The 25,304-nt window shown below is 35.2% G+C and overlaps 1 protein-coding gene across 7 annotated transcripts in view; it reads right to left on the reverse strand.

Annotated features, from left to right (window-relative positions):
- The window catches only part of SEMA3D (semaphorin 3D), a 216,972-nt gene that overhangs the window by 148,768 nt on the left and 42,900 nt on the right, over window positions 1–25,304 (reverse strand). The window contains exon 1 of one of the 7 annotated variants that reach the window (XM_038562865.1): window positions 7,106–7,181. The exons of the other annotated variants lie outside the window; for them this stretch is intronic. The gene's annotated coding sequence lies outside the window, so the exon portion shown is untranslated. Of the gene's footprint in view, window positions 1–7,105; window positions 7,182–25,304 lie in introns of those variants that run through there. 7 annotated transcript variants of the gene reach the window in all.

A 25,304-nucleotide genomic window follows, 5' to 3' on the forward strand; every position in this document is an offset into this window, starting at 1 on the left:
CAAGAAGGCCTTGCGCCACTTCCCAAAGGAATACAAAGAGACCAAAACTTATTGGATGGACAGTAACTCATCAAAAATATTATTTGAGGAGCAAGGGATATAAAATTTTATATGTTAACTTCACTGATTTGCCTTATTTCTTTATATTCATCTATTCAAAAGTCATTAAGATAAGGTATAATTATGGTGGAAAAAATATATTCTACGCATAGGACAAGAATTAAAAGGTCCAGGTCTTGACATATAAAAAACCTTGGACATTTAGATTTAGGATTTTTTCTCAGGTGTGTGTGTGTGTGTTTTGAGGAAAATAATCCTTGACTTCATGGTAAGGATATGGACAAGATACCAAACAGAAATTATAGAAGAAACTTGAGCGTCAAGGAGACCATACAGGCAAACACAGAGCTTTTTGTTTGCAGAGGGCTGTCATATTCCATGGATCAAGTACAGTGATAACAAAGTAGAACACAAGTGGTATGTGTGAAATCCATACATTGGAGTGCTTGGAGCTTGGAGTGCTAAAACTTTTATATACATGTATTTTATCTAATTCTTTCTAAAATTTTCTTTGTATATTTTCTAATATATCTAATACCCTGCTACTTTAGCACAGTCAGGAGTGTGCAGTCACTGCTCAAGTGTACAGCGCAATCATCAGTGAGTAGAATTTATGCAGCAGGAAGTTTTCATTGAAAACTTTTAACTGTCCATTAATGGACTTTAATGTTTCAGACGTCATGAATTCCTCAACAATTAATATATTCCCATGGAGTCTGAGAGACTATCTGATTTTTCAGAGCCCATGAAGAACAGACTTAACATTTAATTAAACGTTAATTTACTTCCTAACATCCTTATGTGATATTTCACTATATGCCAAACTAAACATCATCAGTAATTGGCTGTAAAGTTGAGCTGAACTCTTCGTAAGTAGAGGTACATTACAGCAGTTACATTTTTATTTTGCAGCGGTTTAACCACAATGTCTACATTTCTAAAATACACTGATAGTATATCCTATAAGTACCAGCTCAACAAAAGCACCATTGTTACATGTTACTTGGGTTATTGTGTCTTATAGCCTTGTACTTATGGCCAGATCAAATTATTTAGGATCTCAGTCCAAATGAATCCAGTTCAGTAGAAAATAGATTTCAGAACATACAAGTGTAAACTGTTAGAATTACTATCCTGGGTTGTACTTTTTCCCGAAAATAACAGTAACAATAACACAATGCTTGTAAAGAGGTCCTAAAGACATCAAGTGTCTCCAAGGTCCAAATCACTCAAATAATTAACACATTTACCAAAAAATAATAAAATACTGCTATAAGTGACTTTACCATCTTCCTTATCCTAAATTTCATATCATTTTGCTACTTAAAGAAACACAGTTATTATCTTGTAGGATCAGAAAAAACACCAGCAGCATAACCTTAGTTGATCTCTCCTTAAATTTATTAATCCACAATTCAAAGATTTAAGATTTTGCTTTTCAAATTCTCATACTCCACAGTGTTTTAATCAGTGCACCCTCTCATGATCAAGGTCATTTTATTTCTCACCTTTTGGAATTCTGATATGCATTTTGAGGATTACAGAATATTTATAGATATTCTACAGAAATATTTATAGAAATTATAGAATACTTTGCAAATTTCAATGTCTGCCTTTTATTTTCAAAGCATAAATGTATAATTATTTTAACTGATTTTTTAAATTTAACAATCTCCACCTCAAATATTCTGATATTTGACTCTCACAGCTCAAAAAAAGAGTTTTTTAAAATTATTTTTTACATTTTTTAAAAGATTTTATTTATTTATTTGAGAATGAGAGAGAAAGAGAGAAAGAGAGCACACGAGCAGGGGGGAGGGGTAGAGGGAGAAGCAGACTCCCTGATGAGCAAGGAGCCCCATGCGGGGCTTGATTCCAGGACTCTGGGATCATGACTTGAGCCAAAGGCAGATGCTTTACCATCTGAACCACCCAGGCATCAAAAGTTGTTATCATTCGTCTTTCTTTCCTTCTTCTTTTCTTTTTTTCTTTCTTTCTTTCTTTCTTTCTTTCTTTTTTATTTCTTTCTGTTCTGGAGTTTTTTCTTTCGTTTCTTGTCTTCTTTCTTTTCCTGCCTTCCTTCATTCTTCCTTTCTTCTTTTTCTTGTTTTCTTTCTTTCCTTTCCTTCTTTCTCTCTCTCTCTCTTTCTTTTCCTTTCTTTCTTTCTTTCTTTCTTTCTTTCTTTCTTTCTTTCTTTCTTTTTTTCTTTCTTTCTTTCTTTCTTTCTCTTTCTCTTTCTTAAAATAGAATGTTAAATAAAGCAGAGTAGGAATTAATGCAATTAAGATGGCAAAACAATTGTATTCTTTTGAAATAATAAAATAAGAATTAGCCGTGTGTTTATTATTGAGAGGATCTTCAAGTTTATTTTATTGCTTTTATCTTTAAGGAATGTCATTATTATCAAAACTGAGAGAAATTTTGGTAAAGATCCAAAAATGTTAACTTCCTTTCCTGAAATACACATCTAGTTATTAATGTAGACATTGAGCTGTATGTCCAATACTTTCCCAGACTTTATAATATTTATCTAATATTTTTGCTAATGTGAGCAGTAAGTGGATTTAAGTCTTAAACTGGCTCTTTAATGATAAAATATATAAAATATTCTATATACTAACTAATGTAGTGTCCCAGTGGCCTCTGTGTCAACAGAAATAACCATGCATTTGGAAACTTTTCTGTCAAAGCAACATAGGTATTTTATTATATCAAAAAATATTACCATGGTGTTTGCTTCAGCAGCGCTTATACCTATGTTGAAGCAATGCATAGATGCATAAAGAGAAGAGCATGGAATCAGCATAAGAATGATGGACAAATGTGTGGAGTTAAGAATTCTTTATTTCCTGACCTGCAAGGTGGTCCTGATCTTTACAATTGTCATATGTGTTATATTTTCCAATTAAAAATATTTATTGAGGGATCCCTGGGTGGCGCAGCAGTTTGGCACCTGCCTTTGGCCCAGGGCACGATCCTGGAGACCCGGGATCGAATCCCACGTCGGGCTCCCGGTGCATGGAGCCTGCTTATCCCTCTGCCTGTGTCTCTGCCTCTCTCTCTCTCTCTCTCTGTGACTATCATAAATAAATAAAAATTTATAAAATATATATATATTTATTGAAATAATTAGTTATGTTAAAAGGAGGAAATATAGAGTTTTTTATTACTTAATGCATACTTTCTAAGACTGTGAAGCAGGAAATTCATCATGTCCTCAGAAACAAGATACAGAGGCTATAGTTGCCAATCTATAAAAATTATATCAGCTTTATACAAAACCATTATGTATAGCAAATAGTATTTAAGTAATTTCCTACAGTAAGTCTAAATTAAAACATGGATTCACACTATAGTTAATTTAGAATCTTAAGGTTGTAACTATTGGAAACTAAATATTTACAAATAAATTAAGTCATGTTTTAACACATTTAATATAGAATAAATATAAGGATGCTCTGTAAAACTCCTCACATTTTTAAATGAACAGACCAAGAAATCCAATCAAATCTACCAGTAATTCCAATATTTAATGACAAACTTTTTAAGCAAAAAATGCTTATGGCAAGAAAAGCGTGACCTTGAATTTCATAGTCACATAAATTCTCCAGTAATGCATGTACTTTTAAGATCAAAATACTTAAAATAAGTTAAATGATTCCTGTATAGTCTTTTTTTTTTTTCAAGGAAAAACGATGTACTAAACACATTAGCACTACTTGTTTAATCACTATTTAATGAAACACCTTAGGGAAATAAACTTTTCTAGCACCATGAGGCATTCATTCCATCCGCATAGGGAGGAGAGTTTAAGTAATTCACTTCATAAACAACACTACCCGGGAATAAAAATAGGCAGTGTGTGAAAGGAAACTTAGTGTCATATGCAGACTTCAGTAACCCAGTCTGCATATTAGATTTGAATTTCATGATACTTGAAATTTCATGACTTAACTGGGCTAAATGGGTGATGGGTATTAAGGAAGGTACTTATGGTGATGAACATTGGATATTATACACAAGTGATGAATCATTAAATTCTATCCCTGAAACTAATATTACACTATATGTTAACTAACTATAATTTAAATAAGAACTTGGAACAAAAAATAAATAAAATAATTTTAATGTAATCAATGTTGTTTTACTTATTTTTAGCACATTGAATTCAACACAACTGAAGACTACACAAACAACAAGGCAGCCTTTCAACAAATAAAAACATTTCCAGCACTTTTGGCAGCAGTAGTTTTTTAATGATTATTGTTTACATTTTTAGTGATGATGACATATGTTAATGGGTTTCATCTTGGTTTAAAATGCTTCATATGCAATTGTTCCAATCTCTGTATTTTTATTTTTACTCAACTGTTTTGAGCTTGATAGATGAGGAAACTGAGGCAAAAAGACAGTACGTCAGTGGCTCCTGATCTGATCCTCAGGCAGGATCAGATACAGGTCAAGTTACCACACACAAAGCTCCTCTAGGAATTTGCAAGGTGGATGGCAGGGCAGGGAAGAGAGCCTATCCTGGGGTCCACATTGTCTAGGGAAGGTGTCTGGAGATGGAGAAGGGCTCTCAGCCTAGGAGCTGTGACTGTTGGCAAGCCCCCAGTCTTTACTTAGCAATGTCCATTAGAACATTCTCAATGAAGGCAATGCTCTGTATCTTGTCCAATATGGCACCACGAGCCACACATGAACACTTGAAAGGCATGAGATCTAGAAACTGGATTTTAAATTTTAATGAATTTAGCTCTTTTTTTCGTCTCTTGCTGATGTGCAGGTCAGGGGCTAGTCTATGTAATCTAGAGTAGTAAAAGTAGCATTTACTGGGTAATAATAGTAACCCTAAGTGTGGGACATTAAATGCAAGAACAGAACAGGAGAGGGCAGAAGCATTTTTTTTCTTTTTTTTTTTTTTTTTTTCTGGGTAAGAAAATATAGAATAGAAAATTGAAAGAATATTAGGCACAATTTATCTGTTTTTTAGTTCTGAATGGAAAACTAACACAGATTAACCTTAAAATTTTCCATTTTCTTTCCTGTTAAACTTGTTTGAATATGATGATAATAAAGGTACTTTTCATCTTTTTACTTCAGTAGCATTGGAAACTAAGTTTATACAAGAGTTATTTTTTTCACTATTTGCATTTCTAATTGTGTCTCTCTTAAGTGACAATTGCGAAAGAAGTTTGTATGCTCATTGTAGGAGGGCTAGTCCAGAAAACGGCTAGGTCTCTGGAAGGTTATCCATAATAGAAGTCTGCAAAATTTGTCACAGATTCCTTACCAGCTACTACCAGAATTCAAGAATTCCCCAAACCCTGACCTAGTCAATATTCTCACCTGTGGTTTAGTTCTACTATTAAAATTCTAAAAATAATTTTTGAAATACAATTATAACTTTTATAAACAAACTGACATTATAATTTCCATTTTTCTACACTTAGATGGTTGCATTGTTAAATTTCTTTTATTTACATTTCTAAATGTAAATGGTCCCAGTTACAACTATAACTCCTGAGGGTCATATCAGAAATAGAAAAGAGGTGATTAAGCACTCAGGCACAAAGCCCAGGTCTGCCATAGGCCTCCTGTTTATCAATAAAATTACTTATCCTTATTGTGTCTCACTTATTATATCTGAAATAGTAAATAATAAGAGTATTTAACTCATTTGTTGTAAGGATTAAAAAACCATTCATTCTGTAAAGAAAGCACTATACAATGCCCAGTACAGGTGTAAGTGATCAATGAGTATTAGACTTTTAAAAATCATTATATTCAATGTGTCTTTTCTACTAAAATTCTTTTTTTTAAGATTTTATTTATTTATGAGAGACACACACACACACAGAGGCAGAGACACAGGCAGAGGGAGAAGCAGGCTCCATGCAGGGAGCCTGATGCAGAACTCGATCCCAGGACTCCGGGATCACACCCTGAGCCAAAGGCAGATGCTCAACCACTGAGCCACCCAGGCATCTCTACTAAAATTCTTTTTAAGTACAAATACAAATGATGGCTTTAAAAGCATTTAATAATGATCTGAGTGTATGTTTAAAAATTTATGTTTTAAAAATCTGTAAAATAAAGATGTCTTAGGAAAATAATACATAACCTCCAAGAATATGAAGACAAAAGAAGAAAATAATTAAAAGAGATCATCAAAAGAGACAAATGAACATGCCAGTAAATAAACTCCATTTCAATGGTTTAAGAGGAGGCTATCAGTGATAGTTTGAATCTTGTTATGAGGGATAAGATACTGTATCTCTAGTGCTTCCAGTTCTACTCATTTAAATTAAACCATGCAATTTATCAAGAAAGGGAAAATAGATAAATATCCAATAAAACAGTAATTTTAAATTAAATTTAAAAATTTATATTTTACTTGGTGTACTATTTTCCATTCCAACCACTAGCTTTTATTTTTAAAATGGTCATAAAGATCTTTCATGAATTTAGTTCTTTGTTTTTCACATTCTTTAAACAATTTATTTACTATGATGCCACTGAAGAAGTTTACATACTTCATATATTTGGTAAGTTATGACATCCTTGACATATATATAGGATTATTTTAAATAGTTAACTTAAATAATTTTCCTGTATCAATAAATAACCACATTTAAATGTAGCTATATTTTATCCAAGACCAGTTTTTATAAGTATTTCTTATTTACATTAAAATTGTTACTTTATTATAAAGTGAATTTTGAAATTCATATCAGCTTACAAAACATGGTTGATTCTATTAACACCCTATGATTATATACCATAACATAGAAAAATTTTGTGTGATATGTAACAGGAGTTAAAATATAATTTTTAGTTTATAATAACCCAGAAAATAGCGAAGCAATAAATCCTGGCTGAAAGCAGAGCAAAATGAGTTGTTATGTTGATATTTGATTAGGTTTAGGTAAATTAAAAAGAAAAAAAAAAACCCTTACTTTACATTTTAAATTATTCCAAATCTGTAAACATGCCAAGTATTGTTTATAATAGTTTTCAAAATTGCTGTTATTTATAGCATACCAAGGATTTGATGTTGTCTGTCCCACAACTTCAGAGTTATTGCACCTCCTAGAACAGCTTAATATATCTGCTAGCTCTAAGATGGAACATTAAAAGCACATATTAAAAAATTTCTTGCATATTCAATAACTGTTTCCATATATATTTGCACAAGTATTCAATGTTTTTATAACATGAGTTCTACTGTCCTCAAGGTGCATATTTCAATTCATGTTAATTAAAAATTAATAAAAATACAAATAAATGACAATGTATTGTGTAAAACCAAATAGCATTACTGTAAAGTGATTAAATATTGTTTTATAATTAATACAGGTTTTAAACTTTCTGTATTTATACCTTCATATGAAGATATTGTACTTTTTGCCCGACACAGGAATTGATCTCACGACCCTAAGATCATGACCTAAGCTGAAACTAAGGGTCAGCCCTTTAACCCACTGAGCTACCCTTGCACCCAGAAGATAATATCCTTTAAAGTATGATTCAGTAACTGATTCGGAAACAATGTTAGATATACTAGATATGCAATGTGGAAGGACAGTGCGAACCTTTTAAAAGGGCCATGGGTAATAAAGCTAAATTAATCCCTCATACCTGAATTATCTTAATAAATATAAGGGAATAGTTCTTGGGCTCATTTGCTTTCGAAAAGTAACATGCAAGTGCCCAGTAGTGAGCAGTGTGCCTACGTAAAGAATGGACTGGGTGTCGGGTGCCTGGGTGGCTCTGTTGGTTAAACAGCTGGCTCTTTATTTTGGCCCAGGTCATGATCTCAGGGTCTGGGATCAAGCCCTGCCTTAGGTTCCACACTCAGTGGGGAGTCTGCTTGAGGACTCACTTCCCTCCTCTTTCTGCCCACCCCTCCCCCCGCCCCCGCTAAAGTGTGCTCTCTCCCCTCGCCCCTTCTAAAATAATAAATCTTAAAAAAAAAAAAAAAAAAGGAATGAACTGGGTGCTTCCTTATAAAGTGAGACTGATAAATTTCTTTATCAGGCAGCCAGCCCCATATTTATAAACACTCTCTGGTCTTTCTCATGTAAGCATATTTTGCCTTTTTAATTAATTAATTATTACATAATTGCTCTTTTAAAGACTATTCTGAATATTTGACTATCCAGTTTCCCCTTCCACCCTCACTACCATCCTTATCTAGTTCCCTATTAACCATTATCAACTTCTTTTCTTCTTCTTCTTCTTCTTCTTCTTCTTCTTCTTCTTCTTCTTCTTCTTCTTCTTCTTCTTCTTTATTGAGATATAATTGACACACAACATTTATCCATTTCTGAGCTGTGCTTAATTCCATCTTTACACCCTCTGGTGTATTTGAAGAACTGGATTTAAATGGCCATCCCAAATCTTTCTGTTTCATTTAGGATAAACAAGGAATTCCTGCATTTATCACACAGCTACAGATGGACTTTTCCCCATTTTTATTTTTTACACATTTCTCACCTAGAAAAAACATTTTATCTACATGACCCCTGAAGTTTCACTAAAAAAATGAAACTAGCACTATACTCTCGATTTTTAAATGCAGAATTCACTTTAGGTAATCACTCAAAATCCTCAATAATTAAACTCATTTATTTTTACCACATGTTATAGCAACTGTTATAAAATTCTTGAGTCTCCCAGAGGTAACACAGACTAAGAAATCAGGTCTTGGTTGTGCGATGGTTCAGGTTGCAAATCCCTGTTTTGCTATTTATCAGCTTTACACCCTAAGAGAATTCACTTAATTTCTTTAAGTCAATTTTCCTCATCTATATGGCCAGAATCTCAATTCTTATTAAATATAATTATTGCTAGAATAAAATGAGATAATGCAAGGAAAGCACTTAGCACCTTGTCTGGCACCTCGCTAGCTCTCAAAAAATGCTAGCACAAAGCTCTTCCATTTTTGCATGGACTGTGATAGCAAGTATTTTTCCAAAGATATTAATGAATATAAAACTTAAAAGGAAGCCTGGAAACTCCCATGCACTCCTATCATGCTTGCAAATGTGTTTGTGTAACTTGGCATAAATGTTCCTAACCTTCATTCCACAATGTAAATTTTTTCAATGCATAATCAGATAAAATCCCTATTAAAGTAATAAAAATACATTATTTTCTCTAAACTTCCAATTTGTTGGGCCATATGCACTGCCAAAATGAAACTCCAACCAAAAGAACACATTGAATTGCTTTATAGGATATGGAAATTGTTAGAAAATAAAAATAAAGGCAAAGTAAAAAAGAAATATTTTTGTTTGAGAACAATTAACTTGAAGTTACCAGATACGTTTGCAGACAAAGTCTATGGAGGAAGTCTTAGAAGTGCGATTAATATTTATAAACAGTTTTGACAGTAAGCCAATATAAAGTTACTTTTGAAAGCTTATTTGGATATTGTTAAGAGCTTTAATTATAACTGCTGTACTTTTCAGGTTAGTCAAAACACTGAACTGTTACAGCAGAATAAAATCACAATTTAAAGACCTTTCCAAATAATATTTAAGCCATTCTGTACATCTCACAAGATCCATATCTGTACTTTCCAGAACAAGCCTAGTTTCCATCTAGGGACACTTGTACTGTTTTCAGCCACATGAAGGCAAGGACATCAATCACATTCACCACTCTATCACCAAAGCCTAGCACGTTGCCTCACAGAAGGTAGGAGAGCTGCATATGTTTGTTTAAGACATGAAAGAAGCAGTCAGTCTCCTCTTCGCTTTATCAGCCCACTTCTCTGACATATGGTAATAAGCAGCTCAAATCTCTGTGTATCATTCCTGTGTGGATATCATGAAGACTCAAAAAATCTGTGCAGCCTCAAGAGTCCTAGCATCCTATGGGAACTTTGGACCAAATCAGAATGACCCATAGCTGCTACAAAGATTCATATAAAAAATTAAAAACAAAAGAAAAAGAAAAGGAAAAAAATAAGAGGGATGACTGAGTGAGTCAGAAACATTCTTGGTATTTCTGTGTATCTTTTTTTCAAGAGTTTTCAGAATCTGAGTTTTCTTTAACCTCCCTTGAGAATGTTATGGAAAACCCCTGTATGTAGAAAGAAGCCATGAAAGGTGAAGAATTTGAAATTTGTAGTCAGGTAAGCTTAGGTATGAATTCCAGTTTTACCACTTTGTGAACAAGATTTTCTTTGAAATTTAGGAAATGATGTCACCTTGTTATGCTAGTCAATGTGAAATAATACATATTAAGTAGGTGTAAAGCAAACATTAGCCATTAGCAAGATTATTCTCTATTACAGATTAAGATAGCTCCATTGCCCCAGTTGAGTGGGTCTGTCAGTGAACACGTTGATACTTAAGATTTGGAAGTAAGCAAATGCTCGCTAACTATTTAGAAAATTCTAAGTTTCACCCCCTTCCTCCAACCCCATGGTCTCAGTGGAGAAACTTTCATAATAAGAAAATGATATTTTAATGTGATTCTTCACGATCTCCTTTATACTTTCTGTTTCTATCTTTCTGTCAGCTATTGAGCTTTATGCAGAAGACAAAGTATAAAAGTGAACATAGGTAGAAATGAAACACATATTAAAAATTCCCCACCAAGGGCCCCTGGGTGGCTCAGATCGTGTCTGCCTGCCTTAGGCTCAGGTCAGATCCCAGCAGGGCAGCAGCTTCTCCCTCCCCTTCTGCCCATCACCTCAGCTCACACTTTCTCTCGCTCCTGCTTTCTCTCAAATCAATAAATCAGACCTTTTTTTTTTAAAGAAAAAAAAAAGAATTATCTGCCAAGTATTCATCCTGCCTTTACAATTTGCACATTCCTAGAACAGTCACAGCACAAGTCTTACTCAAATAAATGCACATCCAAATTAAAAGAGGGTGGGAGAGTAGTGTCTAAGTGGTAAAATATGTAAACCACTTAGAGAAAAAAGTAGAGAAGTAAAGATCATTGCTGTCTTAGGCAAGAAAGAATGCGAACTCCAATTACAATACCACATGCATGTGTCTTTTGGAATGTCAAAGAACGGCAAAGAATTCTTGGTCATAAAACAAGGAGAAGAGATATCTTCCTATTTTTTGCACTTCAAAATTTCAGTTTTTCAGACCTCTCTTCAGTAAGACCGTGTCTTACATTACTAATAAAATCAAGGGTTTTCTTTTCAAGTTACCTTGTGTACTCAGAAAGCGCTGCCATGGACTGTGATAAGCATTAGTATTAAGTAGCCATACAGGTTTGATTGTTCCAATACTGCATGTGATTCATCTAAAACAAGCATATGTAACATCGATCTAACGCAGATTTGTAAATCCATACACCTTGGGAAAAACTGTCACAATCTATAAATGGTATTTCAAGTGTAGAGCAAGTAAGTTCTACATTTGCCTATAATACTGATTTGCTTCAAACACAATAAAAAAAGGTAAAATCATTACCATCAGAAGGCAAATCATGCCTTATTGCTGCTAAAAAATAAATTGACATCAACTAGAAGACAATTCCAGTACTTTGCTACTTGCAGATTTTTGTCACACAAATTCAACCATTATATTCTGACTTTTTTTTTTTTTTAAACTTTTTTTTTTTTTTTATGATAGTCACAGAGAGAGAGAGAGGCAGAGACACAGGCAGAGGGAGAAGCAGGCTCCAGGCACTGGGAGCCCCATGTGGGATTCGATCCCGGGTCTCCAGGATCGCGCCCTGGGCCAAAGGCAGGCGCCAAACCACTGCGCCACCAAGGGATCCCTATATTCTGACTTTTAAAATATATCCCAGCTTCTCTAGTTACTAGTTTACAAAGGATGCAAAGACCATGAGCAAGGATGAATCATGTTATAGCACAAAGAGCACTGAGTTAAGAGCCTACAGACCTGACTAAAGTCTGGCTTTATCTCACACAGAACATCTCGTCTTTAGGATTTTAATCAGCCACTCAGAGACTCCTTTTATGTAAAGTTAACATGCTGACAGGTCACTGATCTAACATGGCTATTACATAGTTCTCGTGAAGTGCATACTAATATTTCAAAAATGGTTAACGGGCAATATACACAGACCTCACAGCTTCTTTAAAGGGGTTAACTTTTTTAAGCTTAATTTCAGAAAACCTGCTTTTAGATCTAATTTCTTCTTTATTGAATAGACAAGAATACACACACACACACACACACACACTCTAAGAGAGGAAGGTGAGGAAAGATCTGTTACATTTGCTATTTAATTACCAAAGTTGCCATCTGTGTCAGTGATGCCATTTCATAATGTACTTGTTATTTCATCTCTAGGATTAATTTTTCCACTCCAGTTTTGAGGCCACTAACAGAGCCTGGATTATGATGACTGTATGCCTGAGTTACTACAATTGGTATTCCGGACTCTGCCTGTAGCCTCCAATCTAGGCAGTGCCTGATGTTTCCAGATTTGTTTTCTTAAATGTCTGCTTTCAAAATGCCATCTCTAATCTAAAATATGAACCCCATGGTTTGGCATGCCAGTTCCTTCTTTACATAAATCTCTGTTCCTCGATGTGCACTCCCTCTGTTCCAGGCAAGATGGTCAACCAGTACATGCCATCCAAGTCATGTTCATTTCCTTCTCCGTGTGCATGATGGCCTGGCTTCTCAGATCCAATCTCATCCAAAAAGCATTCCTGGATGAATTCCAGGTCACAACATTCACTCCCTATCAGGATCACTATACTACATTTTTCTCTACCACACTAACTTGCAGTCAAATTATCTTGTATATGGTTTGAATTGTGCACATCTCTTCTCTCTCCAAAAATGCTGAAAGATGCTTAAACACAGAAAATGTATATATGCTTTAATCTACCTCAAATAGCCCTTAGAACATGATGAGGCTCCAAGTAGAAGCCTAATAAATGGTATTAGGTAGATAAGGCATGAACCAATTTATAAAGGAAAACAGAACAAAAATATCTTCTCTCCTGGCCTATTAAACTCTAAATTAATTTTGGGGATAGAAGCCTCTATAAATTTTCGAAGAGAAAAGATATCCTTTAAAAAACCTAGAAATCACATGTAAATTTGTGATAGAGAAACTGACAAAATACAGTAATTATTGTAAGGAATTAGAGACAGAGATAGATTTTGCTTTACTGAGAAAAGAAAACACTGAGGTGTGAATGAGGAGATAGCACACAGGTCCACAGGACCTGGGGATGGCTATGCCATTCTTCACTTTAGGTCTGACGATATCCATTTCTTTAAGATGTTTAGCCATACATAAGATGATTTGATTTTAAAACAAACTCTCATGTAAATTGGTTTTCCAAAAATCTTCCAATGGTTTTATAATTCAGCCTAAAATAACTGCATTTCAGATAATATATCCAAAGTCATGGTTATGATTTACATGTATACACACATAGTAACTTGTGCAGTTCTTAGCAAGGGGTGGTTTGACTGAAAACCTATGATGAAACCATACCAAAAGATACAAGTTAGCTTTTAAGTTTACAAATGGTATTTTCTTTCAAAAACAATCTGTTGGTATTTTTTAAAAATAATCTCTATCTTAGGACAGGAGCATATGGGTATGAGCAGGACCTGGGGACTGTTCTCAGCATAGAGTTCTATTTCACGTCAGGAATGCAAAGGTACCAGCCCCTAATTTGAGCAAGGCACGTGGTGGAGGTCACGTTTTGCATCCTTTCTCAGAGCTGGTGAGATAGGGTCAGTAAAGACTCACTAATTCAAAGTGATGTGTATAATGCCCTTGACATTTCTTTAAAATAAATTGCTTACCTCCACTCCCTTTCACGCCCTGTTCAAACCAGCTAGAACATGGACCAGGTGCTTGTAAGCTGGCTGTGGTAACACCGCAGCTGAGGGCAACCCTCTGAGGAACTCAGGGCAAGAAGACAGAAAAAAATCTGGGGGCAAAACAGAGCCACTGACTCACCGTTTATCTGTCCTGCTGTATAACAGAGAAACACATTACTGTCTCGCTTAAGCACTGTATTTGGGAGTCTTTTTGTAAGACTTTTAAGAATGGTTTAAAACCTACAGATATAAAATCTCTGATAGGTTTTGTACCTTCTATTACTTATAATACATTTCATAATAAAATTATTTTAAAACAACATAAACGTAGAATATTTGCCCTAAAATTATTAGCAAGTGAAGTTTTAATATTTCTATCATGTGATCAGAAGACAAGAATCAGTAGATTAGATTCTCTTCAGTCTTTGTAGAATTTCATGCTTCTCAGCCCAACATAGTTCAACGGTACTTCCTCAAGAGTGTTCTAGGTTTGTGTCTTTCTTTGAGCTTAGAGATGCTCTCACTTCTTTCTTTATTCATTTTTGCTATGGAATTTCACAGACATGTTCTCTAACAGCAACCACAAAAACAATGCTACTGCTGAAACACTGGTTAATAAGCTGTTAATAAATATGGATCAAAAGTCTGAAATGGTAATTGACATGGAATTGATTAGAAGTTAAGAAAGAAAGAATGGGAAAATAGAACTCATGACTTCATTTTATGGATAACAGTGTATGTGCCACTTGTAAACATGATAAATGCAGCCCACCCTTAATCAGTAAAAAGTACACTATGGAATTATTTTATAAGTTAACCTCAGAAAATGTTACTTATGCTCATAAAAATATAGGATGCTCTATAACTAAATCTCCTGTACATAAATACCACCATAGTTACAATACCTTTCATTTTGTGTTTATTTATACACATAACATCATGTTAGAATACTTATGTAATATATAAAGAATATTTAGTAAATATGTAAGTTGACTTCTAAGCATTCAACATTGAAATCTATGGGAAACTGATACCAGACTAGACAGTAACACCCATTCTCGGAACACCTCTACTTCAAAACATATTTAGCGTAATCAGAAGAGTCCTCACACAAAGGGACCCAAGAAACCTCATTTTCAGCCTCTTAGAATTTTTCATTCTTTTTAACAGCAACCATAACTGACAAACATCTTTTTGTAATGATACAATAGTCTTTAACTGAAAACAAACCTTTGACTATCAGTCTGAAGAAAGCAGTTTCATCATGGGTTCCTGACATTAATTTGAGGCCAGTTCTCCCACCAGCAAGTCTTCTGTCCTTAGGTAATTAATGAGACCTTGCTATGTTCTAGATGTTTGTGTCTCCCCGCCAAATTCATATGTTGAAATCCTAAATGCCCACAAGTGATGGTATTAGGACATGGGGTTTAGGAAGGTACCTGAGTCATGAGGACAGAACCCTCATGAATGGCTCAGTGCCTTTAAAAAGGAGGCTCTAGAGAGATCCGCAGCCCCTTGTAGCAAGGAAGGACACAGGGAGAAGTGCCAACTGTAAGCTGGGAAGAAGGCTCTCGGGAAAAGGCAACCGTGCTGGAGCCTTCACGGTGGACTTCCAGCCTCCAGAACTGTGAGCTGTTAGTCTCTGTTGTTTATAAACTACCCAGTTGGTGGTATGCTGTGGAGCAGCCCAAGCAGACTAAGACAGACCTCTCTAAGCTTTACTGTCCTTTGCTTTACTGCTCTTTTCCTTAAAATAAGGAAACTGGAACCCTTGGAATGCTAGGGTCTCTTCTAAACCTAAAACCCCAGCATGGCAGGTCTGGTCATGTTGGAGCGTCTCCCATTTTCCCAAATTAAAAAGCCACACAGATAGAAAGAAAAGTTTATTGGTAACAAGAGTGTTTGCCTTATATATAGATTCTTCCCCCATATTCATCATATTTACTAAGTGAAGTGTTGAATATGATTTTGTCAAAATGTTTGAGTGATTTAAAAATTTCAGATTTACTCAAGAAAAACAAAGTATATCACAGATATAATCAATCAAGAATTCCAAGACAGAAACAAAGCCCAATGATGTTTCAATAAGCATTCATAAAATTAAAAACTGCTTTTCAAATAAACTGCTTTACTGCAAAGCTTTAAAAAATGAAAACACTGGGGACACCTGGGTGGTTCAGCAGTTGAGCTTCTGCCTTCAGCCCAGGGCCTGACCCTTGAGACCCGGGATCAAGTCCCACATCGGGCTCCCTGTGTGGAGCCTGCTCCTCCCTCTGCCTGTGTCTCTGCCTCTCTCTCTCTCTGTCTCTCATGAATAAATAAATAAATAATCTTAAAGAAAAAAAAGAATGAAAACATTTTATTATGCCAGTGTTTTAAACTTGAAGCTACAACAATATGACATTGGTGTAACAAGATACCTATTCTTTTGGTTACAGGATGCAAATAAAAGGGGGGCTACAGGATGCAAAGTTGGAATATAGTAATTAATTTTTTAAATTATTAATGTCAGTATAATCTCTAATCATATTTGAAATGGCTGGACATTTGTAATGAAGAAAACAAAGGGGCATCTCTAAGTAGCTAGTCAGGCTTTGGTTGAAAGCAACATGTTAATATAAAGAAGAATGTTAAAAATTTATAATAAACTTATTTGTGGCAATGATAATACATTTACTTGTTTGATATGATTACAAGTTTTAGCCTAAACTTATAAGTGAAATGTACAATAGAGTTTAGTAATATAGCTGGGCTAATTATTAGAAGCACTGGAAAATCCTATGTTCCAACAGGTATATTTCTTTGTTAGAAGACATTAAGAAATGTTGGAAAGAAAAAAAAAATAAAATTTTTAATCTTAATAATTGAATTTTTATTTCTTAAAAAGTCAGCCATAATACCTAACATCAGATTTATTATTTTTGTCAATCTGAGAAATTATTACTGATCAGAACTAGATTTTAAAATGGATTATATTGTTCACAGTATTTGTCACTTGTACTATTGTCTTAAGCATCTTATCCTGATATTACCATAAATAGCAACGCAGTGGTAACATTATCACACTGAATCCAGATAATGCTTTGCATTATCATTTATTTGGTTACACATAAGGAAGGGGAAGTCAGGAAGGGTTTATTTAGACAATGCAAAAGCATTGTCAACATAATATACAATAGTTTGCTATATTATAATTCATCCTTGGGAAAAATCTGTTAAACTATAGTATGAATAAAGATAATCCAAAAATTGTGTTTAATAAAGAGTTGTCATAAACTTTAGATGCACAGCTAACTAAAATAGGTGCTCTATGAACCATAAGTCTGAAACACACACTAAATAATATATTTTGCTGGAAGGAAGCAAAGAGGAGCAGTAAGGAGTATTTTCGATGGTGGTAATGCTGAAGTTTTAAATTTATTCAGCTATGATTTATAAAGCATTTACAGTGTGACAGAGATTCTTGTAGGTTTTGGGGATAAAACACAAAAACCAATAGTGAAGTTTCCACTCCCAGTGGAGCTTTCTTTCTATTAAGGATGAGTACAAGGAGGCAGATAGTAGTTAAAAGACATATTGAAAAAAAAAGACATATTGCATAGATTATGACAAGTGCTACAGAAAAAAAAATGTGAAAGAATAAAGCACAGGGAATGCCACTGTTTCGGGTCTGCAATTATAAGGAAATGCTTATAGAAGGTCTCAGTGAAAAGCTAAATTGAAGCAACGATCTGGAGAAGGTTAAAATTCAGTGAATGAAATACCCAGAGTCTTAGCTGTGGAGGTGGTAAAGCAGTGGTCAGATTCTGCATGTGCTCTAAAGTTGGAGCCAACACCATTCATCAAGAGCCTGGATATGGGACGTGAGGGAGCAATGCTCAAGAGGAGGTTCCCTAGAAGATCAAAATTTGGGTTTTGGAGATGTTAAACACCTAGAAGGCAGCTGAATTAAAGTCAGCAGGTAGGGGAGCAGTCAGGGACAGAAGTAGACCTTCAGGAGTCATCGGTGGGTAGAGGGCATTAATGCGAGGGGAGCTGTCAAGGGCAGGCATGCAGGAAGAGGAAAGAACAGAGGCATGCACTGATCCTGGACATGCTCTTTTGGGCAAAGTGCAGGGAGATGAGTCAGAATTGGCCACCAAGCCTGGGAAAAAGTTGATAGTGATGGAGTAGAAAAGCCAAAGGTGTGTGGGCAGTCTGGATCTGTGGGAGCTGTTTAAAGGAAGGTGATGTGATTATGAGAACCTGTGTGTCAAATGTTACTAACGCGTCAAAAAGTAAGATCTGGAAATTGACCATTGATATAAATGGTATTAAGAGTTGTGCAGTAACTAAAAAATCAGCTGCCGTTCAAACAGATAGCTATTTTTATATGCTTTTAACAAGAGAAGTATCATTTTGCATCAGCAAATGCCTTAAATTTAAGGCTTACAGCAACCTGAAATCAGTGTAAGAAGACAGCATTTCCACCTTTCTCACAAAGAATCTAAAGAATAATGCCCTTAATACATTGCAAAAGCATATGTAAGGAAGCAAATTAATATTATTTACTCTCACTTACTTAATGCAACCTAAGCCACTCTTAGGATATACATCATTGTGTTCGGTCTCACCAAGACAAAAATGTTGCCCAACCATGATGCGCCATTGACTGTATGATACATCCTGTTTTCAGAATTGTTAAAATGGGAAAAAATACCTGTATTAGAATTCATAAAATACTATACAATTATCCCCTTTTTGTGGCTAGACTAAGTTTGACATTGTTTCCCAAAAAATGAGACAAATGATAAAGACTATAATTTATAGTGCTTTTACACCATAAAGCATCACTGTCACCACACAATAATAGTAACAAAAACACTCATCATCACCTTTTTCTCCCTGTGAAAATCAAAACTCTGTAAACTATCAACACAGCAGAAAAAGTAAGAAAGATGAAAATAAGTAAAATTAAATAAATGTGGTGCATGCTGTAACTAATTATCGAGCAGTTAACATGCTACTACAGGCTACTGTGAGTGAGTGTCCCATGAATTGTAAATGTATGTATGTGAAGGACATTTACTAACCTATTGGCAAATTTAAGTTTATGAGGCATGATTTATAAGAGAAGACAGACTATTACTATGCCTGAAACCAATTACACCATACATGTTCACTAACTGACTTCAAATAAAAACTTGAGGGGTGCATGCGAGGTTCGGTCGGGTTGGTGAAGCGGCCGGCTCTGGATTTCGGGCCAGGTCTTGATCTCAGGCCTTGAGATGGGGCAGGAGCTGGCCTCCGTGCTCAGCAGGGAGCCTCCCCTCCCCCACCACTGCTCACAGTCTCTCTCTCTCTCTCTCTCTCTCTCTCAAATAAATAAACAAGTAAATAAATCTTTAAAAAAAAAACTGGAAAAGGGAAAAAAGATGACACAATTTTACAAATATAATACCTACAGAGAAAAAATATTCTATTTTATCTGATTTAAAATAATAATTGAGCCACTACTGTGAAAGACTATTATTTAATTATTCAGTCAAGGAAGCATTTATTGAGCACCTTCTAAGTGTCAAGCACCTTTCCAGGCATCGCAAATACCGAGTGAACACAGAAAAAAAGTCTCTATTCAAACAGTTTGCATTCTAAAGAAAGGACAGAAAAAAAAAAGGAAATGACATATGTATCAGAACGTGGTAAGCGCTATGGAGAAAAACAGAAGCGATAAAAAGGTGGAATGGGGAAGTTGCCGTGTAAATAGGATACCTTATTTAAGTGACATCATGTAGGCTTACTACGAACATTTCAAACATTTCCCCTCTTCTAAAGAGAGCACCAACAAAGCCTGAATTCTCATTTGGAGCACTGCACTTCCTGGGCATGTAAGGGTAGGGCAAAGTCTCATTTCCTCCACTTTAATTGGAAAGAGAATGATGCTTTTTTAAAGTGAAAAGAAACTGCCTCTGAACTCTCTCTGTTACCTGGTATCGCTTCTCTCTGTGTATACCAGATGAATGGTTAAGATGTCCAAATGTATTTTCATGACATGGTTACAAGCCATAATATCTCAGACATGATGATTGAAAAGACAAATGCAAAACAAGTTTTTGCAGAACATAGCCAAGAGTTGTCTCCTTTTGAAATATCCAATTTAGAGTGAAAATATAATCGGCCTACTCATATTCAATCAATCTTGAGATGAGTAATGAGTGACTTCTGGAACTTGTAATTCTTCCAAGACTTATACATTGTCTGAATCTGAGAACTAATTAAATTAAATGGCATTTATAATGCCATGTGTTATATAAAGGGCTAAAGTAAACCCGTAGCATCAGTGGAAATGAACTAAGGTTCTAATGTGCGTGAGATCAGGTATGGTCAAAAAACACTGGAGACAGTCTTCTGCATGAGGCCACTTCAAATATCAGCACACGATTTCATCCAACTGTCCTCTTACAGCTAAATTCTTATTTCTTATTTCCTGACTTTATCATCTATCACTTATTGTATATAATCAGTGGTCTAAAACCTGCAAGACACAAACACATTGTTAACAGTTTCTGATTACTGAAGAGTCCTTATTAAGGGCCAAACCTATAGAATCCAAGTTTCAAGAAATTTTCCTTGGGTGAATGCCTAGTGTTAAATGAATGAATGTATAATGTGACTAGGGATAGGAGGGAGTGGGGTTTGAAAACACTTTTAATTAGAGCAATTTTTTGGCTTTTTTTACATAAAAATGATAAAATTCAAAATATATTCAGAATTCTCAAAACAAGAAAAATAATTGCTTTAATCTATTTCTTGCTGTAGAGACAGAGACTTGGTACTTTAGCAAAGTCTGATTGTTGTTCTTTGTACCAACTAGTTTACTGTCAAGAAAAACCAATTTTATATCATTAAAACAATCTCTGGAACTTCACAGCACAAAACAAAGCTCCCTGCACGGACTAAAGTCAAAGGGTTCTTTACATTCTCTCACAATGCACAATATCTTGGTGTAAAATTCAAGGTAAATTATACTGCTATTTCATTAATAATAGATTATAGTTATTACAAAAGTGATATCTTTGCATTCTACACAATTCAACCATAGAGAAGCAAAAAGAACGTAAAAACTTCTCAGCCCTATTCACATTCCACTCAGAGATTGTCGCTGTTAAAATTTTATCTTTCTGTATTTTTCTGTGCATGTGCACAGATACACTTTATCACTGTGAGATGATATCAAATACTCTTTTGTAACCTTCTTAGAAGTTAATTTATCTTCATTTTGCCTGTCAGTAACCATTTACTCCATTTAATAGCCATTCCACATTAAAATTTTCACGATTGCCCCCAAAGTGTTCTTTAACTGGTTTGCCCAACTTAAGATCCAGGTGCACGTGAGAGACACACTGTAAATAGTTGTTGTGTCTCTATCATTTTCAATCTAGGACACAAATCATCTCCCTTTTCTCTTTTCATGACATTAACTTGTTAATGAGACATAGGTTCAAGTTATCTTTCTAAAAATGCTTTAACCTCTCCATAAATTTCAGTGTTATCATGAGTTAAGAAGTTATTTGAAAACCATGTGTTAACTAACTGCACAGTGTGCCTATTCTCAAAGCTTTTGTTGGAATCCAGAGAAAATTAATCACTGCGCTATGGGGGATATTGCGCTAATTTTTAAAAGATTGAGTGTTCTCTTGATCTCTCTCCACTGGGAGAAGGACACGGTGCATGCCTCCCTGACAGAGCGGCACCGGCCTTAATGAATGAGCATGAAGGTTTGTAAGGACACAGTCTGAACTATTACTTACATGCACCTTCTTTGTGGTCTGTACAAAGCAATTTCCGCCACGAACTCTTTCACCCATCAGAGGGAAATCTAAATAAGAGTGTACTCCTGTTGGGCTAAGTAGTACCAGTTTACCTAAATTAATGTTTATTTAGTATTAATAATGTTTTCTATAGAGAGAAGTTGGGCTCTGTTTTCTCAAGGTTTTTGCCAAGTCTCATAAATCTGGGAAAAACTGGTCAATGTAACCCCTCCTAATAACCAAAGTGGCCACACACAGAATAAACAAGGACCCAGTTTATAAAGTTGTCACTGAGAGACCCTATTGGAGTAAATTTGGATTTCTCAGTATTAATTTATGATGTGTGCAATGCACTTTGCACCCAAAGAAGGAGAATAGGAAAAGAGTTACAAATTGCACAGAGTTACAAAATGTTTAATGTGTTAAACGGAGCTTTAATGCATTAATGCACTATTTAAATTTAACAACCACCCTACCCTCCAAAAACAGAAAAGAAAGAGAAAGAATGTGTTTCTGTGAATTACATGGAGATTGGCTATGCATTTGAACTGGTCTGACCGTGTAAGAATTTCTAAACAATGATAGACAACATCACTAAAAACAGACAGTTTGCAAGGTATTTCTCCCCCAGTTTTTGAATTATTTGATTGCTTACTTAAAAGTTGAGATGTCATTTCTTTACCAACATAACTGATTCTTGAACCAAAAATGTCTAGTAAAACATTGGGAAAGTGCTTAGCTTTATCTACAATTTCAGTATCAGCTAGAGTTAATTCTATATGAATTTTATTATTTTAGTAATCAAAATTTATTTTTCTGGACATGAAATTAAAACCTTATTTGGGACGCCTGGGGGGCTCAGCCATTGGGCATCTGCCTTCAGCTCAGGTCATGATCCCAGGGTCCTGGGATCAAGTCCTACATCGGGCTCCTTGTGAGGAGTCTGCTTCTCCCTCTGCCTATGTCTCTGCTTCTCTTTCCGTTTCTCATGAATAAATAAAATCTTTAAAAAAAAAAAAAGAAATTACAACCTTATTTAAAACTCCATAATAAAAACTTTCTGAAGATGTAATAATTTATTTATAAAAGACAGAGACCACATTAGGGAAATAAGGACTCTAAGTGTCTCACGGTGGTCCTAATTTTATGTAATCCTTCTTCATGGTAATACATTTTCCTCAATTTGCATTCACATGGATCTCAGAGAGCAGACACATTTTAGAAAGAAGAGTAAAGGCTTTTGGTATTTGTTTGGTTTCAGAGATCCCAGAAAGAGGTTCTTCATAAGAAAGGAAAGAGGGATGGCATAGCTTAGTGTCTGAAAATCCTGTCAATGTTTTCTTTAATTTTATGGCTCCTTTTGTTTTCTCACTAGAAAGATTCCCAGACAAGCAACATGATGTGAATGTAATAACCTTTTCTCTTCTGGCTGAGTGATGGTTTCTCAAAATAAATATAAACCATCTTATATATCTTTTTTTCTTGAATATTTCTTTCTTGAACCATAACCACAAATTGAAAAGACTTTCCCTACAAATGCCAAGTGCTAAGATATCACTCCCTTAATTAAGACAAGTAAAGTCAAGAGCAAGTCTACTTCAAGATAATTTGCTAAATTTTTCAAAAGGTACCTTGCTGGAAAACATGGGAGTACTGAAAATACAACTCATAGAAAAGAACTTCCATAAAAGGAACAGGACATTATCAGGAGTCAAGCTCCTCACTGAACAAGATAATAGAGATAATAGAGTGTGTTTAATAACTACCCAAACAAGCAAATCTGTTAGGGAGAAGGCCCTATGTTGGGAGGAAATGGTAATGCGTTTGCAGAGAAGTTATTTTTGATGACTCAAACACAAAACTGTGAGAGATTCAAAACACATAGGCATAAAGAAAGAGCACTTGGTATAAAAGGATAATTCCATCTACCTTATATTTATACAGTATTCCATAGTTTTGTTATATACACATACAACATACCCTTTCCCATGTTATACTATTTTAAATCCTTTACTTAATTAGGCCTTTAAGATGGCATGTCATGGTATTGATTTAAAAAAAAAAGCAGTCATATTTTCAAAATAAAAAACCCAGTTTAGTGGCAGATACCATAGATAGAAAAAATGGAGGAGTGGGCTTCTCATGTATTTACCACTGTAGATAGGTGGAGAAATGCACAGCGAAATCTCCAGGTGCTTTGGGCAACACAGCAGCCCACTTCGGAAGTCTATAAAAGGACGCTGCTAATCTGCGCGGGCGCTCAGAGGAGCAGCAAATTTAACACGGACAGCTCAAGAGAAGAGCCTCAGGAATGAAAAGGCCAAAAGAAGACGTGTTGGCATACCAACTGGGTGAAGTAAGCCACCCAGGAGAACGTGCCGTCCAGGGAAGGGGGTCGCCGTGCTGCCAATCACAGTGTTAACATGAACTGCCCATGGGCGCTGGGCTTTCAATCATCCTTGTTTCTAGCTACCTGTAAATACGTCTCTAACTACAGACCTGTTATAGCTACCTAGCCAGAAAGCCATTCAATACCAATCACTGAAAGCGTGTAATACCACAATCAACTGAGAGGCAAACTACGGCTACTCATATAGGTACACACTTGTATACACAGAAAGCATGTGCTTCTATTTCTGACATTTAGGGGATAGGATTTCAAGAAATGGAAAAAATCAAATTCTTTTTCTTCCAGTACCTTATTTTTACATGTTTTATTTCTTTCTCCTAATGTTTTGCTTGCCTAGATACTGCACATCACAGTATCAGCCGATTTATTGCTTTCTGCCCATGTAGTTGGATCTGAAATAATCAGAATCAGTCCTGGACATATAACATAGGTGACGTGTCCTTCCCATTACCTTCAGAAAGCTTTCATCCATATGACCCACTCCCTGCTGTCTCCCACTAGATTCTTAGGACTCTTTCTTTGCTGAGAGAATTCGGAAGGTCCCAGACAAACCTGCTGAGCGCTAGTTCTGGTTTTCACTTCCGCAGACACCTATTACATAGTAGAGGGTAAATGATTTCAACCAGTGAATAAAAATTAAGCGCATGACACCTGCTACTAGAGCCCTGCTGCTACCACAGCAATTTGTTACCAATTTGTTAACCAATTTGTTACCACAGCAAAAGATGATGATCTATTCTTTAAAGGCTTGGAAACTTTGTTGACAAAGTGTGTGGTAGGAAATTAGCATTGAAATGAACAGGTGGGAAAAAGTTAAACTTTGATTTCAAAGTCATAAGAATTTCGGTGACAAGGAACAAGTATCAACATTAGCCTTGCCCTGCCTGAGGTAAGAGCTCTATGCTATTACATTTTCTATTTTTCTCTTTTCAATTAAAAATTGATTTCTACCTCTCAGGATTCATTTTATTATAAATTGACTTAGTTTTCTGTTCTGAGCCTTCAGGTTCGGACACTCATTAATTACTTTCATGGTTGATTATGAAGGAAACAAGTATGTAGTTTAAAAGTTCTCATATGCGATTTATTCTAACGACCCAGATAAGATCCACCAAGAGTTCCTCGCTGAGGGCAAATACACATTTCTGTAAGATATTTGTTTTTAAAAGGAAACAATGTTTATATAGTTAACTGGGTTACTGAAATGCAAAAATGAGATAAAATGGAAAATTAGTTCAGATCCTCTGACC

The sequence above is a fragment of the Canis lupus genome, chromosome 18 (genome assembly GCF_011100685.1).
Source record: "Canis lupus familiaris isolate Mischka breed German Shepherd chromosome 18, alternate assembly UU_Cfam_GSD_1.0, whole genome shotgun sequence".
NCBI lineage: Eukaryota > Metazoa > Chordata > Mammalia > Carnivora > Canidae > Canis > Canis lupus.